We start from the raw sequence: 26,549 nt of genomic DNA, 5'->3' as shown, positions 1-26,549 counted from the left end.
TTGCCCAGTTAGGTATGTCTCTGTCAGCAGCATGAAAATGAACTAATGTAGTTAGGCCTTGTGAAAATGCATCACTTTAACTGATCATTAGAGAAATGCAAATCAAAATGAGATACCATCTCACTTCAGTCAGAATGGCAATTATTAAAACGTGAAGAAACAATGGGTACTGGTGTGGAGAAATAGGAAAGCTTTTACACTGTTGGTGGGAATTTAAATTAGTTCATCCATTGTGGAAGACAGTATGGTGATTCCTCAAGGATCTAGAACCAGAAATACCATTTGACCCAGCAATCCCATTACCAAGTATATACCCAAAGGAATTTAAATCATTCTACTATAAAGACACATGCATATGTATGTTTATTGCAGCACAATTTACAATAGCAAAGTCATGGAACCAACCCAAATGCCCATCAATCATAGACTGGATAAAGAAAATGTGGTACATATACACTATAGACTTCTACACAGCCATAAAAAGGAATGAGATCATGTCCTATGGAGGGACGTGGATGAAACTGGAAGCCATCATCCTCAGCAAACTAACACAGGACAGAAAACCAAATACTGCATGTTCTCACTCATAAGTGGTGGTTGAGCAACGAGAACACATGGACACAGGGTGGGAAACAAGGCCTTTTGGGGGGTGGGGGGCGAAGGGAGGGAACTTAGAGGACAGGTCAATACGTGCAGCAAACTGCCATGGCACACGTATACCTATGTAACAAACCTGCACGTTCTGCACATGTATCCTGGAACTTAAAGTTAAAAAAATATTAGGAAAAAAAAGTGTCACTGAAGGAAAAATGAATGGAGGAAATAAATCACTGTGCAAGGGAAAGAAATGTGTGATGGTTCATCAAGAACTAACCTGCATTTGAATAAGACAAAATTAATGACTAGCCACAATTATGCATCCTGTAAATCCCAAAGAATGAAAACCATCTCAATCTATTAAATTGGATGGCCCACCACCATCACCATCACTGCCCATTCATTCAGCACAGCAGTGGAGACAGATCACCCCCTGATCTGTCTTGTATCTAGAAGGTTATTGAAATGACCGTCGGACTGACTTGAGGATGATTTCATCAAACAATTGCCCAAACAGCCAATTTAGCAGTCCTTTGCTTGTTAGCAACTTGCCCTCCTTTTGCCTGCCAAGGAATTAATTGTTTAATTAACTTCATTGCCTAGATTAACTAGGTCAGTTTTATGAATAGACATTGCCTTCAAACTTGTATTCACAAACAATTTATTAAAGATTGTGCTTTATTCTGAGATACAAAAGGTACAACACTAGAGGTCAGTAGTTCAAGGCTCTTCTCCTTTTTGGTAACTGAAGAACTACGAGACCTTTGTATGATTCAGTGTCTTCATCTGGAAAATGGGCTGAGCAGTGACTTTGGGGCTCCAAGTCGCTGTTGATATTCTCTGATGCCTCAATTCTGGTGGCAAAGCAGAGAAATGCATTTGGAAACTCCCATGATGCGTTTTACACTGTCATAGGCAGTTTTATGAGATGTGAGACCTTCTCATGGCAAAATTCACTTCTCCATTGCAAGGAAATTAGTAATTGGCTTCCTCAGTAAGCTTGATCTAATTCAACCTACACATTCTGGAGGGCAATTGGGCAGAAAAACCTTGGAAGCTATATAGCCGAAGAAAACTTTCTGACTTTAGGAGTTAGGTAATATATTTTCAAAATAAAGCGTATACTTGGGAAAGTTCCTTTGTGAGATTCAACACGGAATAACAAAAAGTTAGGACTTGGGAACTTTGACTAAGAAAATGTACACAGGAAAGACCAGGCTGGAGAAAACACTGAGTCCAAGGCTAATATGGGATCATTAAGATACAAATTGCTTGGTTCAGGCTGGGTCTGTGATGAGAGCCTACTATAATTACAGACATGTTTTACTTGCATTATCTCATTTCTCATTACTAAAATAAATAACCCTCTGAGGTGATTACTGATCTTGTCTCCATTTTCCAGATGGTGAAGTGAGGACTCAGACTAAGCATCAGCCATTGCTTAAACCCAGGTATGTCTGACACCAAAAGCTGTGATAGTTCCCTTTACCCAATCCTTTAGGACACATTAAGCTGCCAAGTAGGTTGGTGCTTAGTTTTGGAAATACAGGTCCATTCTGAGTGGTCAGACCATACATTTCCTCATAAAATCTCCTGTGGTCACATTGGATGCCAGTCTGATGGCTTGGGGTTACTAGGTCATGTCGAGGTAGTCTGCAGAAGTTGAGTTTAAGGAAAAAGGAAATTAAAATCAAATAGCATGTCTTTCAGATTGAGTTGAAATCCTGGGACTCCCCTCCCATCCACTTAGGCCAGATGGGAAACAGTGTGAAATTGAACACAGAAAAATGTTGAAAGGGATATATATCAGACAAAAATAACTCAAACGGGTTCAACCAGAAGCACCTAATCTTGTCTCACTTCACGTATTCTCAGCTCTGGTCTTCACATCTCTTCACTGCAGAGAGAGAAGTAAGATCTGCCCACTCTGCTTTTCCAGCATGCTGTAAAAGTAAATGAGGCCAGGCATGGAGGCTCAGGCCTGTAATCCTAGCACTTTGGGAGGCCGAGGCAGGTGGATCACCTGAAGTCAGGAGTTCAAGACCAGCCTTGCCAACGTGGTGAAACTCCATCTCTACTAAAAATACAAAATTAGCTGGGTGTTGTGGCACATGCCTATAATCCCAGCTACTCAGGAGGCTGAGGTAGGAGAATCACTTGAGCCTGGGAGGCAGAGGTTGCAGTGAGCCGAGGCCACGCCATTGCACTCCAGCCTGGGTGACAAGAGTGAAACTCTGTCTCAAAAAAAAAAAAAAAAAGTCAATGAAAATGTGTGAAAAGTGTTTCAATCTTACTGAAATTGGTTAAATGAATTCAGGGTGCTCTTCGTTATGCATTATTACAAATTATCATTGGTATCATAAGTAGCAGCCATTTAAGAGAGCTCTACCCTATCTCCATGCAGAGACTTATTTCTGCCACCCACTCAGTGGTTTTTGATAAAACAGATCTTTCTGTTGTAAAGAAAACCAGCAGCTGGCTATAAAACTATTTGCTTGGGATTATCTTTTAAATGACACAACTCTAGCAAGTTCCTACTCCATAATACACTTTTGAGTTCTTCTTTTAACCCTCTGCATATTTTCATCTCTTTTCCATGTGTGTGTGTGTGCATGTGCGTTTATGTGTGTGTTAAAGCCAGACTTTCAGGACTGAGAACAAATGAATGCATCCTCAGGGGAAATGCTAAATCAGTGGCATGAAGGTGATTTAAAGGTCTTGAGGGTCATCCAATATTATTAAGCTTAAAGCATAGCCCTGACTTCCAAGGAAATCGAGCCAGCTGAAACTAGCATCCTCAAATTTAAAAACTAAAATAAAAAAGAATGTTGTATTACAGCTCCCATGTTAAAATAACTCAAAAAGAGAAAGACATTTCCAGAGAGAAAATAATTTTTTCTCTAGATTCATTACATAGGCGAGTTCAGCGCTTTTCTGAATAGCTCTGTGCAGGAGGATGCTTTTTAACTGAATTTAGTCCCCGTTTTAAATTCTGTTTCTTAGGGCAAGAAAGCTTTTTTTAGAGCAGAGCCAGGTAACAGTCAGCCTCCTGGATAGTCTCAAGCTTATGAAAGTCATACTCATGCCTTTCATCTCTCCATAAAACTGTACACTCTCCTGATTACCCCAAATTACAATGTTTGCTGCTACTCTCTTTAATCAGATTTGAGCAATTCTGTTTAGTTAAAAAAAAATCAAATGGCATTTCCCTTTCATAAGGCTTTGCACTTCATAAGAGGAGTGAATTCTGTTATTCTTCATAGCTCCCCATGAGAGATTTTCCCATTAATGTTTTGAAGCCATGATTATTGTATATCAAGATACTCAGTCTTGGCCCCATGGTGGTGGATTGGATTACTTTGCTGATTTCTTACCTGCAGTGTAAGACTCCAATGTAGATTAGGACATGGTTTAAGAGGAATTATCTCCTTTTTTTAATAGATCACATACTGAGTCTCAAGCTCCAAATTCAACAGAAAATCAAGCTAATTGTTCATTTCTTCCAGGATATCCCTGAAGGATAATTGACCTCTGCAGAGCAACTTCTTGGTAGGAAACTAAATAATTAAGTTGAAGGAAATACATTTCTTGTTCATGATTCCAGTTGTAAAGGGTTTTTTTGTATGTGTGATGAGATCATAACCCTGCATGCACTTTATACAAAAGATAAGTGCACCTGTTTCCCCAGTCTGTATTGAACTATTTTAAGCAAGACACATATCCAAATGACTATTATAGATAAAATCTATACCTTTTAAGGTTATTGAAAGAAAATATTCTCACTCACATCAGGCCTTTCCTCATCTAATCTGCACCAATTGGGTTAATCTTTACACTAAAATCGCCCTACAAAATGATCTGGAAACATACAATATAGACAGTTTTATTAAATAATAGGTTTCATTGTTTTCCTCAATTGGTACATTTATATTATTTTAATATACTATATGCCTAACTGCCTATCCTATACATTTTCAGCAGTGGCAGTGATTCATACTTCCCAAACAATAAGAAAAGAATGCTATCCACAAACTCCTAATTCAGTAAGTGCACAAATCAAGAGCCCTGATGAGGCAGTTGTACCTTCGATGCTGTTTATAAGCTTCTCAATGAAAAACATTGTAATATACGGTCTTCTCAAAATAAGAGCACACTGAAAGAGAACTAGTATTTGCTCCAAACTCATTAAAAATTACTCTTCAGTTACAGAGGGCTTGGCATTTCCTGGAATCAATTCCAATTTAAATCAATTCAGTCAACGTAATTTTTAACTTAATAGTTATAACCTCCAAACAAAGTTTTGCCATTAAATATTTCAAGATGCTAGAGAAAGAGGAAGTGGTGCTCCCCAGCATAGCCTGAGGCACGGGAAGTCTGCCCTCAGAGAGGACAACTTTGCTAGCTCACTGCACATCCTAACCACCCCCAAAGTCTCTAATTTTTAAATTGCTGAATCAGTTTGTGCACATTTGGAAAATTACTGCTTTCCTGCAATTTTCTGTAAGCTATTGCTAAATTGTTCTGTTGAATGTTAGTGAAAAATTATATTTTTAAACCACCTCTGAATCCTAAAAGCCCATGGCACAGTATTCTGTTTGTGTGAGCAATTTAGCTTTATTAAGCAGCATGACATAGACTGAGCGAGCTAAGAAGCTTGGTACAGTATGTGCCCCAGAATGATTAGCCGGAGAAGCTAATCAGTCTCCATCCTGATTTTGCGAGTGGAATGGGCACCTAGCAAGGAAGGAGGTTCTCTCTGTGCTGCTTTCCAGATAGACCTGACTCCCTATTTTGCCTTGGATATTATTAGAGAAATTGTTCCAGACAGTGGAAGTTTGGAGAACAGCACTTTCCAGACAGCATTTATTTCTGAACTTCTCTGTATTCAACCTTTTACCAAACCACCAGTTATACCGTTTGCTTTGCTCATCTTGGGCAATAAGGTAATACAATGCCCAAAAAGAGTTCAAAGTACTCTATTCCAAAGGCAGAATTTGTCCATTCACTGGAAAAATGGATTAAGGTAACCCAGCTATAACTCCAAAGGCGAGAAAGACACATTTAAAGTTGTCTGTTAGCATACAAAGTGATGGTAGCTCTGCAGACCCAGGCAACAGAAATGGTTACTGAAATCTGTTAGTCTGTTTGTGTCCTCCGACTCATCCCCTGACTGGAAGTTTTAGAAAGGACGTATTGAAAGGAAACTTGCAGAAATTCAATGAATCGTCCTGTGATGTGCTGTCATGTTTCACTGTGAGAAATAATATTCTTGCTGAGCAGTTTGTTCCACTATAAATCTTTAGATATGCAGCCTTCTCTAAGATTATTGTATGAATTTAGGCACACCATTCTGGAAACTAAATTAGCCTGCATTTACTGGGAAGTTGAATGCAGCCAGACTAATGGTAGTGCAAGTGTAATTGGTTCCCACCATGTGTCACTGTGTATACTTCTCAAGCCCCAGAAAAGATGCATTATGGGACTAATTTTTAAATGTTAATGGATATTGGACACTTGCCAGACACCCAGCTGTGCACAAAACACTGAGATGGTAAATAGCTCATGATCTGTTTAGAAACAAATGATGATGGTTTTTAGGATTCCATGGGACTGACGGCATGGCTACTCGCTCAGACTTGGAGGCTGACCCCATTAATGGCATTGAAGGGAAGCGTTCTGATTTTTACCATCAAAATTAAAAAGCAAGGGCATTGTGTTAAAGCCTAAATTATTTTTGATTAATATTAAGGAAAGTCTAGTCTCTCACACCTATTAACCTTACCTGTGTTAGCATAGCTGTTTGACAAGTGTTTTTGGTTTGTTTGCCTGTTTTCCATGGGATTGGGTCAAAATGAGAATGTCTTTATCAATTAGCTTGGGTGTGAACGCTGCAGTCACAATGACCTGCTCGCTTGTGCTTGCAAAGTCAGCCTCGCTCTCCCACCACACACCCGCCACAGGGCTGACAGAATGGCAACAGGTTTCCTTTCACTCGATCTGTTGCTCTTATCATTTTAATTAAAAGTCAACGAATGGAGCATTTTCTGTAAATTCTTTCTCTTAAAGGTCTTACTAATTGTATACACTCTGTCAGCCAAGCCTACTAGAAATGGCTTCTTTTTGTTAAAAAAAAAAAAAGTATTGATGATGAGCTGTTTTTGACTAAAACACCATTAGGAAGAAGTATCATTCTTAGCATAAACATAGGAGAGAAATGGAGGCAGGGCGTTGCAGCCTACTGTTCCTCTGCAAAGAGGCACAACAGGCTGGTGTATTCTGCATCTAAAATGCCATCTGAGGCTATCAGCATGGCTTAAATATTTCATCAGCCAAGGAGAATATGAACATGAGCCGAGCTGGTCTGACATCATTTCTGGAGATGTGTGAGAAGCACTAGGGGAGCTCTAGTGTGTTGGCAGTTCAACCACTAGCAATTTGTGTAGGGTGAAAGCAAGAGAAAATGACAAGAGAGGGAAGGTGCTGCCATCTGAATTCAGCTAGCATAAAAGTAAGAAAGTTTGGATTGGGAAGACTCTTGGCAATGATGCTACCCTTTTAGAAATTAGTAAGGATAACTCACTTCAGGAGGTGGCTTTATGTTAGAAAACTTTGAGGATGGATCTTCTGAGTAGCCAGCTTTCCTATTTTCATCTAGTATTATTTGATTGTCCTTAGCAACAAGAGGACTTAAGCCATGGTGTTGGTCCATTTTCTTCAAGGGCAGTTTAGACCAAAAGACTCTGATGACTGAAAGATACAGATTCAATTCCTGGTTCTACCACTTATCAAAAACAGTGTAATTGGAGGCAAAGTGCAGTCTCTCTAAACTCCGCTTCTGTAACCCTAAACAGGATTATGACTAAAGGTATGTAAAAGCATCTAGGGCACAAGAGTACTTAATAAATGCTAGTAAGTAAAACTTTGGCCATGTCATGTAACAAGAGACAATAACATTTTGAAGCTCTTTATATTTTTTCCTTATTTTAAATTGCAAGAATATAGTATTAAAAACAATATACCTCTTTTATAACATTTTTCTTTAAAAAATTTTCCTTTTTGATAGAAGCTTACTGGAGGGTGTATAGTAGCAACTGATTTTTGGGTATCTTCTAGATATTTCACTCTTCTGCATCTTTTGCATCTTTAGGAAGGAGAACCTAGGACAAATGACACAGAAAGCATTAAAAGGATAGGAATTATTTTTCCGCAAACCTAGTTTCCCCAAATCGTCAGAGACTGAAGGTCTGAGTTCCTCACTTACTAAAATACAGATTTTAAAGGCTCAAATGGAATCTGAAATGGACTCTCCTTATTTGAACTAAAGCTATAATTTGGGGTGTCCTACAACCTGGTTTGGGGAGTCAAGTATTTTATTAAAGACTATTTTCAAACCATGGATTCAAATATTACTTTTTAAAAAGAGCTTTATTGATATATAATTCAAATAACCGTAAATTCATCTATTTAAAGTGTATAATTCAATGGCTTTCTGCATATTTGCACATATGTGCAACAATCAACAGAGACAATTTTAAAACATTCTTGTCACCTTAAAAAGAAACTCAGTATTCTTTTCACAATCACCCTGCTATCCCCTCCCCCAAACCCTAAGCAACCACTAATTTACTTTTTGTCTTATAAATGTCCCTATTCTGTATTTTCATGTGAATAGAATCACACAACATGTAGTTTCTCTCACTTAGCGTGATGTTTTCAAGGTTTACCCATATTGCAGCAGGTACAAATACTTCATTCCTTTTAATGGCCAAATAATATTCCATTGTATGTTGTTTATCTGGTTGCCAGTTCATGGACATTTGGATTGTTTTCCTCTTTTGTCTTTTATGAATAATGCTGCTATAGGCATTCATGTACAAGTTTTTGCGGAAACATATATTTTCTTTTGTTTCTTTCTTTCTTTTTTTTTTTTTTTTTTGAGATGGAGTCTTGCTCTTTTACCCAGGCTGGAGCGCAGTGGTCTATCTCAGCTCACTGCAGCCTTTGCCTCCTGGGTTTAAGCGATCCTCCCACCTCACCTTCCTGAGTAGCTGGGATTACAGGTGCACACCATCATGCCTGGCTAATTTTTTTGTGTTTTTAGTAGAGACGCGGTTTCACCATGTTGGCCAGGCTGGTCTCAAACTCCTGATCTCAAATGATCTGCCCATCTCGGCCCCCCAAACTATATACTTTGGAGCGGAATTGCTGACCATAAGGTAATTGTTTAATCATGTGAGGAATTGCCATGCTATTTTCCAAAAGAGTTGCACCATTCACATTCCTACCAGCAAGAATAAAGGTTCCGATTTCTCCCTGTCTTTGCCAATACTTACTGTTATCTAACTTTTTGTTTCTAGCCATCCTAGTGAGTTTGAAGTGGCATCTTGTGATTTTGATTTGCATTTCTCTGATGACTCATGATGCTGAACATCTTTTCCTGTTTTTGTTGACCATATCTTAATCTTAACCATTATTATAAGGTAACATCTAAGTGAGTAGACTTTAGAATCAAATAACTAACTGCAATATCTTATTAGCAAATATACATAAAAGGAGAAGTTTATCAATACTGCCCAAAGTTCTGAACACTGAGCTGTGGATGACAGTAAATGAATATGTGAGTAAACTTGTGTGAAAGCAGTAGTATAGGACACTTCCCTCCTGAACTCACTATCAGCTTTGCCAGTCAAAAGACTTTTGTGGCAAGGAAAAGGGATGTATACTTTTCTTCCCATCTCAGAATATCAGATCTAGTTGAAGCCATCGATGCAAAATGTTCTCTTAGGCATAAGAAAACTGAGGACTAGGGAATTAAAGTGACCTGTTTCAACCATTTAATGACAGAACCCATGTCCTGGCCCTGAACTGTCAACCCTTTGACACCATTTCCTCTCTCCTGCTCCATTCCCCACGGGCTCTAATTCTACTTCTCATCCGTTATTGTAAGCCCCCTGGAACCCTTTAGACCCCAGATTTTATAATAGTCCCCATGTGATGTCTTTGTGTTAGCCTGCTGTCCAAAATACCTGTGATTACTTTGTGTGCTTAGATGTGTGTATTAGTTCCAAAATATTTTGTTTTTCAAAATGCCATGAGCTCAGCATGATACATTCGAAAGTTAATTACCTGAGCAGAATCATAAGGATATAGATTTGAATGGTTCCACACAGACCATCTTCAAACTCTTCTCCAAAAGCAGGCAGCCCCCTGTGACTGCCTCTGACAGATGGCCACCCAGCCTTATCTGGAACACTTTCTCAAGAGCTTTTAACTTTCAGATGTAGTAGAACTTTAATTGTTACTAAGTCCTCTTCTATACTGAGCAAAGTCTGCCTCCCTAACCTTCCCCATTGGTCCCAGTTCTGTCTTACGGAGCAACATCCAATAGAAACGTAAGTTCCTTCCTCTTCTAAAGTTCAGACCTTCTACTATTTGCAATCATCAAATATCTTCCCTTCCCCAAGGTTTCTCTTCTTCTGATAGGCCTACTCTTGAAGGACTTTAGAGATTCTTCATACTTGCCCATATTCCTCTTTCTTAGTTTGCTTGCCAGAATGCAAGCTCCCTCAAAGCAGAGACTTTATTCACCTTACTTAACACAACACTATTGCATCCCCAGCACCTAAAAAATGGGCTAGCACTTAGAGTTCAATAAATGGCTTTTGAATAAATATATGTTGAGTGATTGAATCCCAGTTGCCCTCTGAGAATGTGCAGTAATTTGTGATGTCTTGTATCCAGAATCATATCATATTCTCCAGAGAATGTTTGACTAGTGTTAAGCAGAAGGAGATTTCTCCCCGTTGTAGAAGATTAGATAACTAATTTCATAACCTCATGCCTCTGTGCATATAACTCTATAAACTAGTAATGAGGAACTTCCTTGCTTTTCAGCGCTGTAATGAACCACTGCAAGAGAATTTTATAAATATAAATGCGCACTGATGACAATCGAACTGATAACCCTTTATAGTTCATGCTACCATTTCATGCACACTTTTTCAAGTATACTGTGATGACTTAAACTAAAGTAAATGTCCATCTGGCTTAAAGAATTTTAAGACATTCTAATGATGTCAGAATATCTAGCTGAACAGTATGAAATCTGGGGCAATGGACATCTCCATTCTGTCTTGGAAAATGAACACCACGGTCCCTTGGCATTCATGGAGAATTGGTTCCAGGACCCATGAAGATACTGAAATCTGCAGATGCTCAAGTTCTTTAGTTGGCTCTTATTATTCACCAATTTTGATTCAGAACCTGCAGATACAGGGGGCCAACTGTATCCCGAAGAAGGCTTGTATGGGAAAGACAAAGCCCCTATATTTTATAATTCCATTCAAGTTTCACACCTACGAAAATAATAATGGACAATGAGTTTAATGTCCTTGAAATACCTGCTAAATTGTAATCTTCTACTGGTGAATTGGTATCTCTCTTTAAATCTTAATGATGTCCGGTTGTATTAGGCTGTTCTTGCATTATTATAAAGAAATACCTGAGACTGGGTAATTTATAAAGAAAAGAGATTTCATTGGCTCACAGTTCTGCAGGCTTGAAAGGAAGCAGTGCTGGCATTAGTTCAGCTTCTGGCAAAGCCTCAGGGAGCTTGCAATCAAAGTGGAAGGTGAAGCCATAGCAGGTACTTTACATGGCAAAAGGAGGAACAAGTGAGAGAGTGTGTAGGGGGAGATGCCACACACTTTCAAATGACCAGATTGTCAGAACTCACTATCTTCAAGATCCAGAGTTCTGGATCACAAAGACACCACCAAGCCATGAGGGATCTGCGCCCATGATCCAAACATCTCCCACGAGGCCTCACCTCCAGCACTGAGGATTATAATTCAACATGAGATATAAAGGGGACAAATACCCAAACAATATCGCTGGGAGTGAGATCATGATGCTGGGGTCTACAAGGAGAATGCAAGATATAGGAAAACTCCCTATCAAATAGGACGAATAAGTAAAATAAAAGCCCAATCTTGCCAGCATGAGGCATAGCAGGAAGAAAAGAAGCAAAGGTAGAGAGTGCAAGTGCATCTAGATATGCAGACAACTCTCCTCCTCTGCCCCCTTCCTGTCATGGAGTCACATCCCAAGAGGGGATGATAACTTAAAACTTACAGTCATAGGGGACCTCAGGAACACTGGGACAAGTGCCAGCATGCTATTTGAGACTCCAGGTCTCTAGGACATCGTCAGCCTTTGGAACCAAGCCAATTCCCCATGATGCAGGATCAGTAGCACAGAGGCAGCCCTGGGAAGAGGCCAGATGGGTGAACCAGAGGCTGAAGTGAGACTGGTTAAAGCAGAGGTGACTGATATCTTGTTAACTGGCAACTCGAAGTATTCAGGAGAGAAGGGGCTCATAAAGGAGGCTCAGATCAATTACAGAATACAAAGACACACATTGTCCCAGCATGCTAGTATGGTTTGAGTACATTTGTGACCCCACTACTAATCTACAGGGAGTGGCACATGGGGAAACCCATGTCGGAAGAGATGGGAGAAATCAACCTGTCACTGCAACTCCTACCCTGCACCAGGAGATCTGAGTCCTGAGAATTCTCCCAACCTGTCTGTGTGACTCTCTCACACTGTAATATTCTACCCTGTAACTCCATGCTTAGGTCTTTCTCCCATATCAGCATGAATCCAATAAATTGTAACAATGCCCTGAATAAGAGAGGTTTGGTTTTTTTGTTTGTTTGTTTTTGTTTTTGTGTTGTGACAGAGCCTCACTCTGTTGTCCAGGCTGGAGTGCAGTGTTGTGATCAGCTTACTGCAACCTCTGCAGGGTTCAAGCAGTTCTCCTGCCTCAACATCCCAAGCAGCTGAGTTTACAGGCCCCTGCCACCATACCCGGCTCATTTTTTTATTTTATTTTATTTTTATTTTTTTGAGACGGAGTTTTGCTTTTGTTGCCCCCACTGGAGTGCAGTGACGTGATCTCGGCTCACTGTAACCTCTGCCTCCTGGGTTAAAGCAATTGTCCTGCCTCAGCCTCCTGAGTAGCTGGGATTACAGGCATCCACTGCCACACCCAGCTAATTTTTTTTTTTTTTTTTTTTTTTTTTTTTTAGTAGACATGGGGTTTCACCATGTAAGTCAGGCTGGTCTTGAACTCCTGACCTCAGGTAATCCACCTGTCTCAGCCTCCCAAAGTTCTGGGATTATAGGCATGAACCACCACACCCAGCCAATTTTTTTGTATGTTTAATAGAGACAGAGTTTCACCATGTTGGTCAGGCTGGTCTCGAACTCCTGACCTGAGGTGATCTACCTGCCTCGGCCTCCCAAAGTGCTGGGATTACAGGCATGAGCCATAGCTTTGGGCTAACAAGAGAGGTCTTAAATGTCACCTGGGTGGGAGGGAGGGAGGGAAGCATTCTGGGATCAAGGGGATACAGGGTTCTACGAGGGCAGCAGATAGAGAGATGCAGGGAAGAGGTTTGGGACAGCACTTGTTCACTCTAATGTCTCATAATTCCCTGCCTCTTAAATGAAAATCCCAGAACTGCTCTCTCAGTTCTCAGTGAAACCACACTACATGGTTTGGTGTTGAGTTTGTGGTTATAATTTTGGAAGAGAAAGCACCAAGCTCTCTGACTAAATAGTTTTCATCATTTTCTTCAGTATTTACAAGGTCGTGCATGCAGATACTGAATAAACAGACACAGGAGTGAGTGTCTAAGAGGAAAGTGCATATTGCAATTGCTTGTTTTGGAAAAGTAATTTCCTCTATCAGTTCATTTTCATCAATTTTATCAATTCACTGAAGTCGCCTAATCCAAATGATATGCCACATATTGAAGCAGAAATGGGATGGGTCCGGTGTTTCGAATCTCTTTTAGTCCTCCGTGTTCCTGCACTAAAAATTCCAGGCATTGCCAGCTACAGACTTGACTCCATTTTCATAGCTCTCAGTTTGGGATTCACGAGCCTATTGTGTTACTGAGCTGCATGGAGAGGAAAAAGCCATGTTCATCCCTTCAAGCTGTCTGTAATCATTATGTGATTCGATGTCTCACCCAGGTTCTGTGACGATATGTTGCACAGGAGTTCCTAACAGGAAAACAAGTGAAGCTTTCCTGTATGCTGCTAGAATTGGTGAATATTCCCAATATTTTTTTAAAAAGCAAGGTATAATCAGAAAATATATGATTCCCTTTCTTGACAGATTGATACCCAAAGCAGATTTCACAGATATACTAATTTTAACAAATCCATCTTTGGAAATTTTTTATTTACAGAACTCATCGCAGCCTCCTCTTAATGTAATGAGATTTCATAATGAAGTCCAAATACAATCTGGTAGAGGAAAAGGGCATGTAACACTGATTCTAATAAGCCTGACTAAAATCAATAATGTTGTTAGTTTCCCCGAAACCAGCCTGCATTGGCTCACGGAACTACGTTCTGCCTAGAGCACAGTATTAGTGGTTTATGTTATATGGGGTAGATTTCTTCCATAGGGAGAAAAAAGATAAAAACTTAAAGAAATTAAGAAATGTTTTAAAAGGTGTCTTTAGGCTTCAAATGGCCACAAATTTGTTGGCTTCTCTCTTTTAATCCATGCTTGCTTTCTGTGGAAATCGCTTGATGACATCCTTGGTACCTGCTGGTTTCTCTGTGCCTATTTCTGTATCGTCCTTACTGCTGTCTCCTTTCCCACTTTCGAGGTCTCACGAGTAGGAGGCTGCTTACAAGTGTGTTTTGAGAAGGTTGTACAGAGACAGCCCTGTATCGAGAAATCACTGTTAGAGACCGAAATCTCAGCCATACAGACATTCTTTCACATGAAGGCATTGTCTGGTTAAAATGCAAACACCCATGGTAGAGTTAGTGGAATTTAAAATGAAACAGTTATATTTTGATTGTGGAAAGTAAAGAAAAAGGCCTGGAGGTCCACCCATCACTCAAGAAATGTTTGGCAGAGGGTTCTAAACATCTGGCGAGGATTTACAGGCAGGAGGGCAGTTTCATGGGCACAGGAGAAATGTGCAGAGAGGAGAATGGGAGAGGGGGAGTGAGAATTTGATTCATCTTGATAACAGTATTGAGTGTTGTCTATCTATGAAGCAATCGTCCAGTGCTTTGCATTTATTAACTCACTAAACCTTCAAATAGCTCTATGGGGTAGATACTATCATTGTCCTCACTCTACAAATGAAGCATCAAAGACCAGAGTCATGTCTGTGGTTAAGAGGAACTGCGGTTGGCGATCCTCTAGGTTCTATCTGTAGCCTTCCCCTATGTATGGAATTTCTTTCCTTCATCGCTCATCTACTCTTCCGGTGTTGATAGCCACCTCTGTGTTGTTGACTTCCAAATCGGCACCTCTCTTTCTAATCCAAGCTTCAGAGTCTGTGAAGAAACAGTAACAAAACAGAAAATTCTTGCTGTCAAGTCCAATGACCCCCTACTCCTGATAAGATTTATAGGCAAGTAAAATCAGGTTTATCAATTAAGTCATAAAGAGGGCTGTGTCGCTTGGGGGGCTCTGTGTTGGGCATAATGAGTACACATATTGGTTGATTCTTTGTTTGAAAATATCCCTCAAACTTTACGTCTTAGTTAAATCTACCTAAACAGAAATCCTCCTTTGCCCTTCAAGGCTGACTCTCTGAATCGCTCTCCCACTGCATACAGTTCATAGCCCTAAGCAATTGCCCTAATTTTCCAGGCCCTAGGTTTGCCTCAATTCCAGTCTCACCAGGTAGTGCAGCAGGCAGGTATCTGAGAAAACCCATGTTCATAAAATTTGAATAGAGCTTCTTGTGACCGGTTCGTCTGCCAAGGGCCAGCCCACATCTTATGTCTATTTGTGCACTGGACTTCCCATAGAGCTTATTTATCTGTTCCATGTAATGCACCTTAAAAGTGTTAGTTAGCCAGTTGTTCACATGTACTTGACATGTTTCTCCAAATACATTGTAAGTACATGGACAAAAAGCACTACATCTTGTATACTTTGAAGCAGCTAGAATGGAGTAGTACTGTAGAGGTGCTCAAAAAGGGTAGATTAATTGGCTGATTACAGAGGGGGTCCAGGATCCTGAAACAATAGAATGAGTCCACTGATTCTGATTTTCTCCATCTGTGTGGATGTTAGCAGAGAGTTAAACAGATCAGAAAAAGCTATCTGGGTTCTGGACATTGTCCTGAACCAGAACAGTGGAGTCTGGTTCAAATGCAATTAAACTTAACACAGGAAAATGCCAGAGAGAGAACAAAGCCAAACAGCCCAAGGTAGCTCCATTTTAATTTCATTTTTAAGCCTAAAATCAAATCAGCTGATGCTGAATGCCTACTGTGTACAAAGAAGCCTGTGCAAATCGACAGATACCTGAGAGAGCTGCCTTCTCTTAACCCAAACACCTTTCAGGGCAGAGCACCGTACTTGGAGACAGAACAATGGGCACCATATTCCATACATGCTTCAAAATCCAGGAACACATTATTTAAAGTCTCTGAGCCTCATGGAATTTTTGATTTGTTTGTTTGTTTGTTTTATGATGTGCTTGCGTCTGAGCGGCAGGAAAGACTAGAGCCATCTTGCTTCTATGTGGAACCGGAGAATTAAACCAACCCTGGAACTCAGAGGTGGTGCAGTTCAATTCAGCACACAAGACTTCTGTAGTCTTTGCTATCTTCAAGAGCCTGCGCTAGACCCTGTGTTGTGTGACAACGTGACTGGGACCCCCGAAGGGCAGCAGCCAACTTACGACTATGAAGACCCAAGCTGAGGATGAATCAGTGCCCTGTGAGGACAGCAGAGCAGAAATATGACAGCTAGTGCTTAGCACTGAGGACATCATTGCGCCCCGGAGCTGCCTATGTTAAGCTTCTTGTTGCATGAGATAAATATTTTCCTCTGTGTTTAAGGCATTTTGATTTGCCCAACCCCAGCCTTAACACTGTCTGCAAAAGAGTGGAAAAAACAATTCTCCTATCTGGAGTATTTCTTCTCTTCTGCCTTTACTTAAAATTTTTTTACAAATATGTACATAGAATTTTAAAATATGTACACAGAATACTAAAAATGTGAGGTAATAATAACATGTTTCTCAGAGGGATGGTGTGAGGATCAGTAAGATAAATATGCAAAAAATACTGTAGACGCATTAATAATTTCCTTTATTATCTTCATCGTCACACCACCAGACTCCCTTCCTCTGCTCTCTTCCCAACAACACTGCCTGCCGTCAGCGGCGCGGAGTCAGGCCGGCAGTGCTACAGAGTCCCTTCAGAGCTAAGACAGCAGGGATGGAGAGAGCTAAGTAAGTGCTGTCAGTTATGTTGGCTAGTGAGGAAGAAGGGGGTTAGCTGCTTCACTCACAATTTTGGAACCCTGTAGCTATTCACCCTGTTTATGTAACAGATGCTAAATAGAAAAGAGATGTCAGCTTGGAAAGCAGAAACCCATACTAACCGACTCTGAAGTGAGAACTCTAATGAAAGCCAAAAATAACAAAGTTCTCTTCTCTGTGACAAGAAAGGGTTATTAAAAATTCAGGCAACCTGAAACAATCCATTCAAAATGGCATAAATCTTCCTGTAACATTTTACCATCTTCCTGAATGCAACTTTTTCTACACTCACTCAGGCATGATGGTGATGGAAAGCAAGATGGATGCTATTTATAAACCAATGATTGAAAAAAAAAAAATTCAAAACTCTGACCGATTGACCAATGTATTCTATATTTTTAGTGGAAGCCATAGAAGGTATAGTTCTGTAGTAAAATATGTCATTTCAGTGATACACAGTTTACATTCATGTTTTTAATTTTTTAAATCATTATACATCGCCATAGGATTTAGGTCCCCACTCCCCCACCAAGAAAAAGAGAGAGAAAAACCATAAACATCCAAAGTTAAAAATGTGTATATAAATTATATAAATTTAAATTTATAAATACGAATTTATATAAATTATATAAATATAATTTAAATGCCCGGTAAATTTTCCTTTCAATAAAAACATTCTCACAATTTATATTTATGTAACCATCATTCAATAATGCTAATGTATAAAAATATTGCAAGGAACTCTTTCTTGTCAATGATCTGGAGATATTGCTATTGGCTTTTATTGGTAAGTTTACTCAGCAACAGTTAGGATATATACAGTCCATTGCATCTTTGTTTTGCACATTCTTGTTCAGGGTAATAAAAAGGGTCAAATTCCTTTAGTTAAACTTTTACAATGATATTGTGGCAATATATTTGAAATATTTGTCACTCTCCAAGGAATTATACTGATCAACATACAGCAGACTTTCAAATAAATCTAATTATTTGAATATGTTTATGATGGTTACTTAAATAATATTTAAATATGTAAAGATATGGCCACTCAAAAACGTTGCAGTGTTCCTGTAAAATCAAGGTTTGTTTAACTTTGATCAGGTCTCCTCCGTAAGAAGTTCGTACGGCAATAGCAGAGCCAAGGGTCTTAAACATTCTGAAGCACCTCTTCCGTTCACCCGAAGATCTCAGGCACTCCGGATGCTGTCTCTCTGCTGAATCCTGCTGAAATGAGCAGAAGTGTTCATGTGAGGAAAGTCAGGAAAGTTCATTTTATTCAGAAGTGTGGAAAGGGCTGTGCGGATTTGTTTTAATAGACCCATCCTGGACATTGAGAGAGTGCTTTGAATTGGATATTGATATTTTCACTGAAGCTAGAGGAATCTGAAATGTTCACTGGGGTAAAGGAAAGATATTATGTTGTGATAACAACAAAAATAAGAAGCGGTGTTTCTCAGCCGGGCACGGTGGCTCACGCCTATAATCCCAGCACTTTGGGAGGCTGAGGCGGGCGGATCACCTGAGGTCAGGAGTTCGAGACCAGCCTGACCAACATGGTGAAACCCCGTCTCTACTAAAAATACAACTATTAGCTGGGCTTAGTGGCGGGCGCCTGTAATCCCAGCTACTCAGGAGTCTGAGGCAGGAGAATCGCTTGAACCCAGGAGGCGGAGGTTGCAGTGAGCCGAGATAGCGCCATTGCACTCCAGAAAGCAAGACTCTGTATCAAAAAAAAAAAAAAAAAAAAAAAAAAAAGGTGTTTCTCACTACTGTGGGTTGTGATGTAATGAAAACATGGTTATTCGCCACCATGGCACACGTTTACCTGTGTAACAAACCTGCACGTCCTGTACATGTATCCTGGAACTTTAAATTAAGTTAAATTTAAAAAAAGAAGATATGGTTATTTATCAAACGGGAAAGACCATGATGTGTGGACTGGTGTGCACTAGTTGCTAGTGCCCTCTGCTGGACAGAATGAGCATTTCACCAGGAGGGCCGTGGCTGGGCTGTCTCCCTTGTTATCGGCAGTAAGGATGGATACGTTATTTTTCCAATTCAGATGCTTTTGTTGTAGGACACACAACACACAGCATCTCCCTAAGGAAAAAAAAATCTAAACTAAAGACAAGATACAGAGACTCATTCTTACTATGTGATTCTATTAGGAATAATGGTTTTCAATTTGCATAACCTCTGATAGCATTTTCTTTTTACTTACCCTTCCTGCCTTCTTTTAAACAAACTATATAAAACTCCTTACACTGAAATGTATTCCATAGGAACTCTTCCTATTCTTTTTCTTTCACTCTCTATCTTGGACATATTATCTAAAACATTTCTTTTTAAAAGAATGTATCTTATACATATTCTCTCTATTTTTTAATATATATTCTACTTGTAAAATGCATCAATATAGTGTCATTTCAAATCTAGGCAGTAACCATGACATTGCTCACCTCAAAATGCTCCAGTTTATCATAAATGATCAGTAGCCGAGAGTGTGAAATCAAAGCCAGAGAAACATGAAAGACCTCCTTCTGGTGTCAAGTCCTTTGAGGCCAGTTCGGACCAGCAGTCCAGCAGTAGGAAACACAGCAGTGGAGGTGTGCAGAGGCTTGTGTGAACAGTTCACCGTTATTCACACCCCTTGAGTTTGGTTGTTGAATGGAAGGTTGAAACATATTTCCTCAACTCAAAGCAAAACTAACCTGAAAACATAAATTGGCCCATTTGGGCTTCAAACTTGACTCAAATGTACAAAAAGGGGTTCACAAACTTCAGGGAACCTGATTCAACCTTTTAGTTTGTTAAGAAACCCAGAAGAGAGGGCCTTTATAGTTATCAAAGGTCTGCACGTTACCTCGCCAATGGAAGTGTGCTGTTAATAAAAGCTGCTCCCCCATGTGTCAGGGGCACCAACCCACTGTGCCTCAGAAGTCCCCAAATGTCTGGCATGGTACCAACCTTTTTTTTAGGCTAAATTTATACTCTATCCAGTTAAACTGTGATGAGCAGAGTGTCAGTTACTTCAGTTAAACAAATAGCTAATTCTGAAAATAATATTAAAATTAACTTTCATAAGGTTGTAGACATAAAAATTGAACATATTAAGGTTTTATATCATTGTCCACTTTATAATAATAATTTCAAAAACTTACAGCAAGGACACTAATATTTTCATGTTTGCTTTGTACTTTTCTTCAATATATTTGAAAATGTTTGAAAAATGGCTTATACTCCTGTAGCATCTGCTAAATGGTCTCATAAGTGTCAGCACCTTCAATGTCACTTGCTTTCTATAAATAGCTAACATGCCTGAAGCTTCTCAAACATCACTTACTTTGTACCTGGAGGTTTGTTTCCCCTCTATGTTGGAACACATTTTTTTTTAATGTATAGGCAACCCTAATACCATTGTTCTGTTTTTCATACTTGGAGCTCTTCTTGCTTTTTGTCATATCTGATATTGTTTTAATATGTGGAAATCAGACAAAAATGTCAAAAGAAGAAGAAAGCACCAGCAGAGATGTACTATAAATTGAAATATTTTATATCTACAGTAAAAAAAAAAAACCTTTAATTTAAAAAATGCCAGAAATGATTCCATCCGTATGAAAATAAAGATGTCATGACTAAATAGGAATTTTCAGTCTCTTAGCTGTCAATAATTAATAGATTATTTACACTGGCACACTCACATTTCCCAGCTTTCTGGATTCCATTTACACTTTGATCCTTTGCTCAGCAGCAAATTTAGCATCATTGTGACCTTCCTCTGCCCAACACCATCCGCCCATCAGACAGGGAGAGAGCATCATCTGATATGTGCATTTATTAAGGCAGCAAGCTCCAAATATTGGAAAAATGACAAATGCCAGTGTTTCCTATAATAAACTGGAAAAGAAACAGATTGTTCTTAAGGAAAAATCAATTAGCAAACCCTCTCTACAATGCTTTTCTTAGGAGACAAGATGTTTGCATCCTATGGTGAAGTATAGCTCTTAAAAGATTGTTTCTGATTAAAATCCTGCAGAATTGATAGCACTTTTACAAGTGGTTATATAATTTCTTCATATAGAGGAAATCTTAATGTTAAAGATTCACAATGTCTGCTTAATTGCATTGCAAACAATGGTTTAAAATAATTGAAGTATCATTAACACCCTGATCTTAGAAAAGCCTAGATTATGATGAAAAAAACGTACATTTAATGAAGTCTATATTTTAAAAAAGAAAATGAAAACTTATTTAAAATTATGCCCAAGAAACATATTGTGGAAGTCCACACATCATATTAATGGTCAGAAAAAGCATCATGAAACCATGGAATCTTAAAAATGTGTAGTAATCAATGTGATAATATTTGGCATAGATGCACAGGACTGTTAGTGTGGAAAATCATTTTGAAGCTGATTTGTCCTTTGATGTTGATTCGGGTTTGCATATTAAAAGACTTTGAACTAGGCCAAAATGATGTGGAGCTCCAATATGCAGTAAAGATATAAAGAAGAGTGAAAAATACACACTGTAGCTGCTATGTAAACAAGATGTCAAATATTATTTGTGGATTTCCTTACTAGAAAATGGTTGTGCAGATAATGTGTCAACATTTGCATTAATGATAGCACTATTAATAATGAAACTGTGCAGGATGAAGCTCTTGGTACCATGTTTCAGCTTGGAATGTATTAGGGGAGGGAGAGGTGTATTTTACCTTTCTAAAAACAAAGGCTTCAATATTAAGAATATATTACAAGTACAGTCTTCATGGTGAGTGCGCAAATATCATCCTTCTTTCCCATGGCCTCTTTTTAGGCCATATTCATTCAGAATCAAAAAGAGAACACGGGTTTTTTTTAAGGTTATATGAGATTGAAGTGACACCTATACTGCTTTTGTGCCGATTTGGAAATTCTAAGCTGTTTTCAACTGCTCCCCGTTAAGACCAGTCAGCAGGCCAGAGCTGCTTTCACCTCCCTTGAAAGGCTCCATAGACAGACAACCTTTTTTCAGCCAGTGTAGATCTGATTTTATTGTTACTATCTCACTGTATGGCATCTAACCAACAGTTAAGATAACTAAAATCTCTAGAATTTATGGAGGGCTTTTATTTCAGTGAAAGTACTTTTATATCTATTTTTATTAAAACATGAAAACTTAGGGCCCAAAAGAAATTTCAAGTTCTCCGGCCCATTTTTCACCTAGAGGTTCACTCTCATTTGATACTATTCTAAAATGCTGAAAATACACTTTGCCTAAGAAATGAAGGGTTAGAAATGAACCATTTCCAAGACCCTTTATCACTATGATGTTTTCTTTCTATGATTCTTCTTATGTAAGCTTCCAAATGAGATACTCCAAAAAGAACTTTGAGAAATCTCTGGGGTTTTCTTAGCAGACTACACTAATGGAAAGTTTTTCCATTAATCTATCTTCTATTCCTCGCCCAGAATTTTATAAATGTGTTCAATCACCATATTAATTACAAAGCCACATGTGGGTGTCTAGAACATTCCGGACTCGAAAAGAATTTTCTTCCAACTGAGTGTAATCATGACATGAGCACCTGATCTCGTTTACTTTTCTCTCCAGAGCTGTGTACTTGTCCTCTTTCCAGCCTGACTGTGACTAACAGAGGGAAGAAGAACAAGGCAGGTTTTTCTAGTCCAGGCTTTTTTTTTCTGCTGTGAGTACGTATTTTTATTCGTTGTGGTAGGTATTCAGTACCCCAGCAAATTACATCCTTCATGCAATACCACAGCATAGCAATTTCCTTTGCAAAATTCCTTGGCAGGAAATACTACCAAATGCTAACTTTGTCCCAGAAATAACTGCATATTGGACCGTATGAAAGATTCTACACAATATACTTTAACTGTGCTTAAAGAAATGGTGATGCCAGGAAAATCGCAAAGTATGAATGAAATCTGAAGCTTAGGATAACTTTCTACCACAAGTTTCCATCCATATGGCAATAATCTGGGGGGGGGAGATTACCACCGCATTTAAAAAAGACATCAACGGCTATCTCTCTGGAAGATATGCTTTGCTGGAGACAGAAAGATGAATGGCGAGTAATATTCTTTCTTGTTAACCTGTTTCACAACATGAAATTATCTTTTTATCAGTGATCTGTATATAATACAGGATTCTACCCAAACGCAAGAAACCCTAGTGTTTCAAGATGATTACAGATAAACAGTAGAAAAATATTGCATAAAGTTGATTTATTACCAGGCAACCCTACAATATTTAGACAACTAAAAGAAACCTAAGCAGCATTCCATTTGTGACACTGGCCAACAAAAAGGTACGGAGTTTTCACTAGAAGTGAATTTTCAGCTTGAGCTATGACCTCTGAAGAAATGAGATTCGTAATGTAAATGCTAATAGAGCCTCTTCCATGGCAGCTTGAACCCACTGCTATGAAAACACAGAATTACAAGCATCTTTCAGCTTCTTCAGTTTAGTTTTAATTACTGCGGAACAGCCTTCTGCTTCTCCAGTCCTGCCTCTGTCAACACTCCACTCTGAACCTGGATTCTCTGAAGCTTCTGTGTTCATAATATACGCTCGCTCTTTAAGAAGGCTTTGTTTTGCGAGATTCTTTTTAAATCTCTATTTTCAGCTGGATGACTGTAATTCCCTCCTACCATTTCCTATTCACTCTTTCTTTAAATTCTGCCCAGAGAAATAGATATCACTGTGTTCAAAATACTAAGTTCAAAAATTGCAGTTAGAAAAATGACTCCTGAAGGAAACGCACATCCTTATCCTAGGGAAATCCAACGTTAAAATTGGTGTATTGGGCATCCAAGATGTCTGCAGCCTTTCCCTGCACTGAAACTACTTAAGGCACATACTACGGCTTTGATTAGCCAGCTTCTCTCTCTGCAGTCTGTTTCCCAAACCTTTCAACCTTCCCTCACAGGTTCTTCTCCTTGTATCATCTACACCGGTGGTTCTCAAAGTGTGAAATGCAGAATCTTAAGGGTTCCTAAGAACCCATAATGGTTTCAGGGGATCTGCAGGGTCAAAAATTTTTTCATAATAATACTAAGACATTTACCTTTTTCATTTTGACTGTTGCATGGATTGTGCAAAAGCAATGGTGGGTAAGACTTCTGGTGCCTTAGCAAAATCAAGGCAATGGCATCTACTGTATTAGATAGTTATTGTGCTTTTCAGTTGCCTCACACAGTTTTTGCAAAATCCCATTTCACTTAGAAATATCTTAATAAAAGAGTAAAAATTATTAATTTTATTAAAACTGAATCCTTGAGTACAATGTGTAATAATATTATTATTTATTTTTTATTAGAGACAGGATCTCGCTGTGTCACGTATGCTGGACTGCAATGATGTGATCATAGCTTACTGCAGCCTAGAACTCTTGGACTTAAGGGATCCTCTTGCTTTAGACTCCTGAGTAGCTAGGACTACAGGCATGTGACACCATGCCAGGCTAAATTTTTTTTTCTGTTTTTGAGAGATGGGGTCTCACTATGTTGCCCAGGCCGGTACTGAACTCTCAGTGTTTAATAATTTAGATGACAAAATAGGAAGAAGACATGCAGCACTTTTGCTGCATATAGAGATACAAGCTTTGTGTCGAGGAAAAGCATTTGTGTGATTGTTTGAGTTGCAAGTTCAACAAGACACTTTGTGGAACATTATTTTTACTTGAAAGAATAACCGACAAGCTATGATTACTCAATCTTGTGTATTTGGCGGACATTTTCCCAAAACGAAATAAAATAAGCCTAGCACATCAAGAAAAGCACCTGACAATGTTTGCCGCCACTGATAAGACTAAAAGTTTTGAAAGAAAATTGAAATTTTAGAAACTTGTATCTAAATGATAAGCTTGCTGCTTCCCAATACTTGAAAATTGTTTGAGATTGGTGGTGATATCAATGAGTGCATTTTTTATATTATACAATGAAATATGTCAATGTTTGGAAGATCCGCGTAACTCCCTGAATTTATATTTTCAAATGACCATTGAAAATGTTCCAAAAGTCATGCAAGGGCAAAATAGCTATTCAAAATTAAAAGCAGACCAAGGGATTTTAATTAACAAAGTATGAAAAGTTTGTTTAATGTGATTTCAGCTTTGGCATTGTAAGTAACCTTTAATAAACAACCACTTGCTAAGTTTTGGTGTAGTATCAAAGAGGAATATTCACAGATGATGATCTTAACAGACTGTTAAAGTACTCCCCTTTTTCCACTACATAGCTGAGAACAGATTTTCTTCATTTGCTTCAACAGGAGTAACATATCGAAACAGATTAAAAGCTTAGAAGCAGACCTGACAATCCAGTTTTCTTCTATGGAGCCAGACATAAAAGAGATTTACAAACAAACAGTGTAATACAATAACACTAGTCATTAACTTTTCTTATCTTTGAAAATGTGGTGTTTTTTATTTGTTTTGTTTTGTTTTGTTTTTCTGAGACAAAGTCTCACTCTGTCGCCCAAGCTGGAGTGCAGTGGCGCAACCTCAGCTTGCTGCAACCTCCACCTCCCGGGTTCAAGAAATTCTCCTGCCTCAGCCTCCTGAGCAGCTGCGATTACAGGCACCTGCCATCATGCCTGGCTAATTTTTGTATTTTTAGTAGAGGTGGGGTTTCACCATGTTGGCCAGGCTGGTCTCGAACTCCTGACCTCAGGTGATCCACCCGCCTCGGCCTCCCAAAGTGCTGGGATTACAGGTGTGAGCCACCGTGCCTGGCCTGGTTATGTTTTATAACAACATTTATGTTAGCATGTAATGGGGTTCGTTATTGTCATTTTTGAATTAATAAATATGTTTAGATTTATCAGTTCCAATTTCTAATATGATAAGTATAGATTGATATAATCCACATAAACAAAAAATCAGGAGAGTTCTCAATAATTTTAAAAAGTATACAGAAGTCCTGAGATTAAAAAGTTTGAGAACTGCTGCTGTACACCCATGCGTTGTCATTGTATTCTAGTAGGTTCATTATTCAGCTACCTTGTTTTCTTTTAGACACGGAGTCCTTAATGTGGGGTCCTAAGTGGATTTTAGAGAGTTCACAAAACCATAATACTTCACAGAATTTCACTTAGGTATATTTTTTTCTAGGGCAAGAGTCATGAATTTTATAAGGCTCTCTAAGTCATGAGGAATCACTGCTAAAGTCAGGGAGTGTACCTTCTCCAGACTCTACCTAGACTCCATGGCACCTAGGGACAAACAGTATGGAAGTCCAGGAGCCAGAGCTTAAGGAAGGGACGAGGTAGATAGGATGAAGCTCCAATTATAGTAACTCTTCCTTTAGCTTTCCTCACTTTCTTATGGCCTTTCTTCCAGATGGATCGGATACCTTTCCTTTTGCTTCTCTAATGCCCTCCCTGCACATCCTATGATGCGGCGTAAGTTCATGATTATCTTCCCTGTTGGACTGTGAGCCCCTGGAGAACAGGAGCTATGCCTATTCATCTTTGCATCCACTGTGACTGCCACAGTGCCTGGGATATAAGAAATGCTCAACTATTATCTTTTTTAATGCTGTTAGTTTATAGTCAGAAAGAAAAAGCAGAACACAAATAACTATCATAGTAATGTAAACAATGTGTCATAGTGGCTTAGATTTG

The 26,549-nt window shown here is 39.0% G+C and overlaps 1 long non-coding RNA gene across 2 annotated transcripts in view; it reads left to right on the top strand.

The window, feature by feature from the left end:
* The window catches only part of LOC134734636 (uncharacterized), a 49,498-nt gene that overhangs the window by 10,509 nt on the left and 12,440 nt on the right, over positions 1-26,549 (top strand). The window contains exons 2-3 of one of the 2 annotated variants that reach the window (XR_010117761.1): positions 2,000-2,048; positions 10,492-12,285. This is a non-coding gene — a long non-coding RNA (uncharacterized lncRNA). Of the gene's footprint in view, positions 1-1,999; positions 2,049-10,491; positions 12,286-26,549 lie in introns of those variants that run through there. The other variant, XR_010117760.1, reaches the window with a different exon arrangement.

This window comes from Symphalangus syndactylus, chromosome 12 (genome assembly GCF_028878055.3).
Source record: "Symphalangus syndactylus isolate Jambi chromosome 12, NHGRI_mSymSyn1-v2.1_pri, whole genome shotgun sequence".
Taxonomy (NCBI): Eukaryota; Metazoa; Chordata; class Mammalia; order Primates; family Hylobatidae; genus Symphalangus; species Symphalangus syndactylus.
This window is presented reverse-complemented; position numbering and strand designations above follow the sequence as displayed.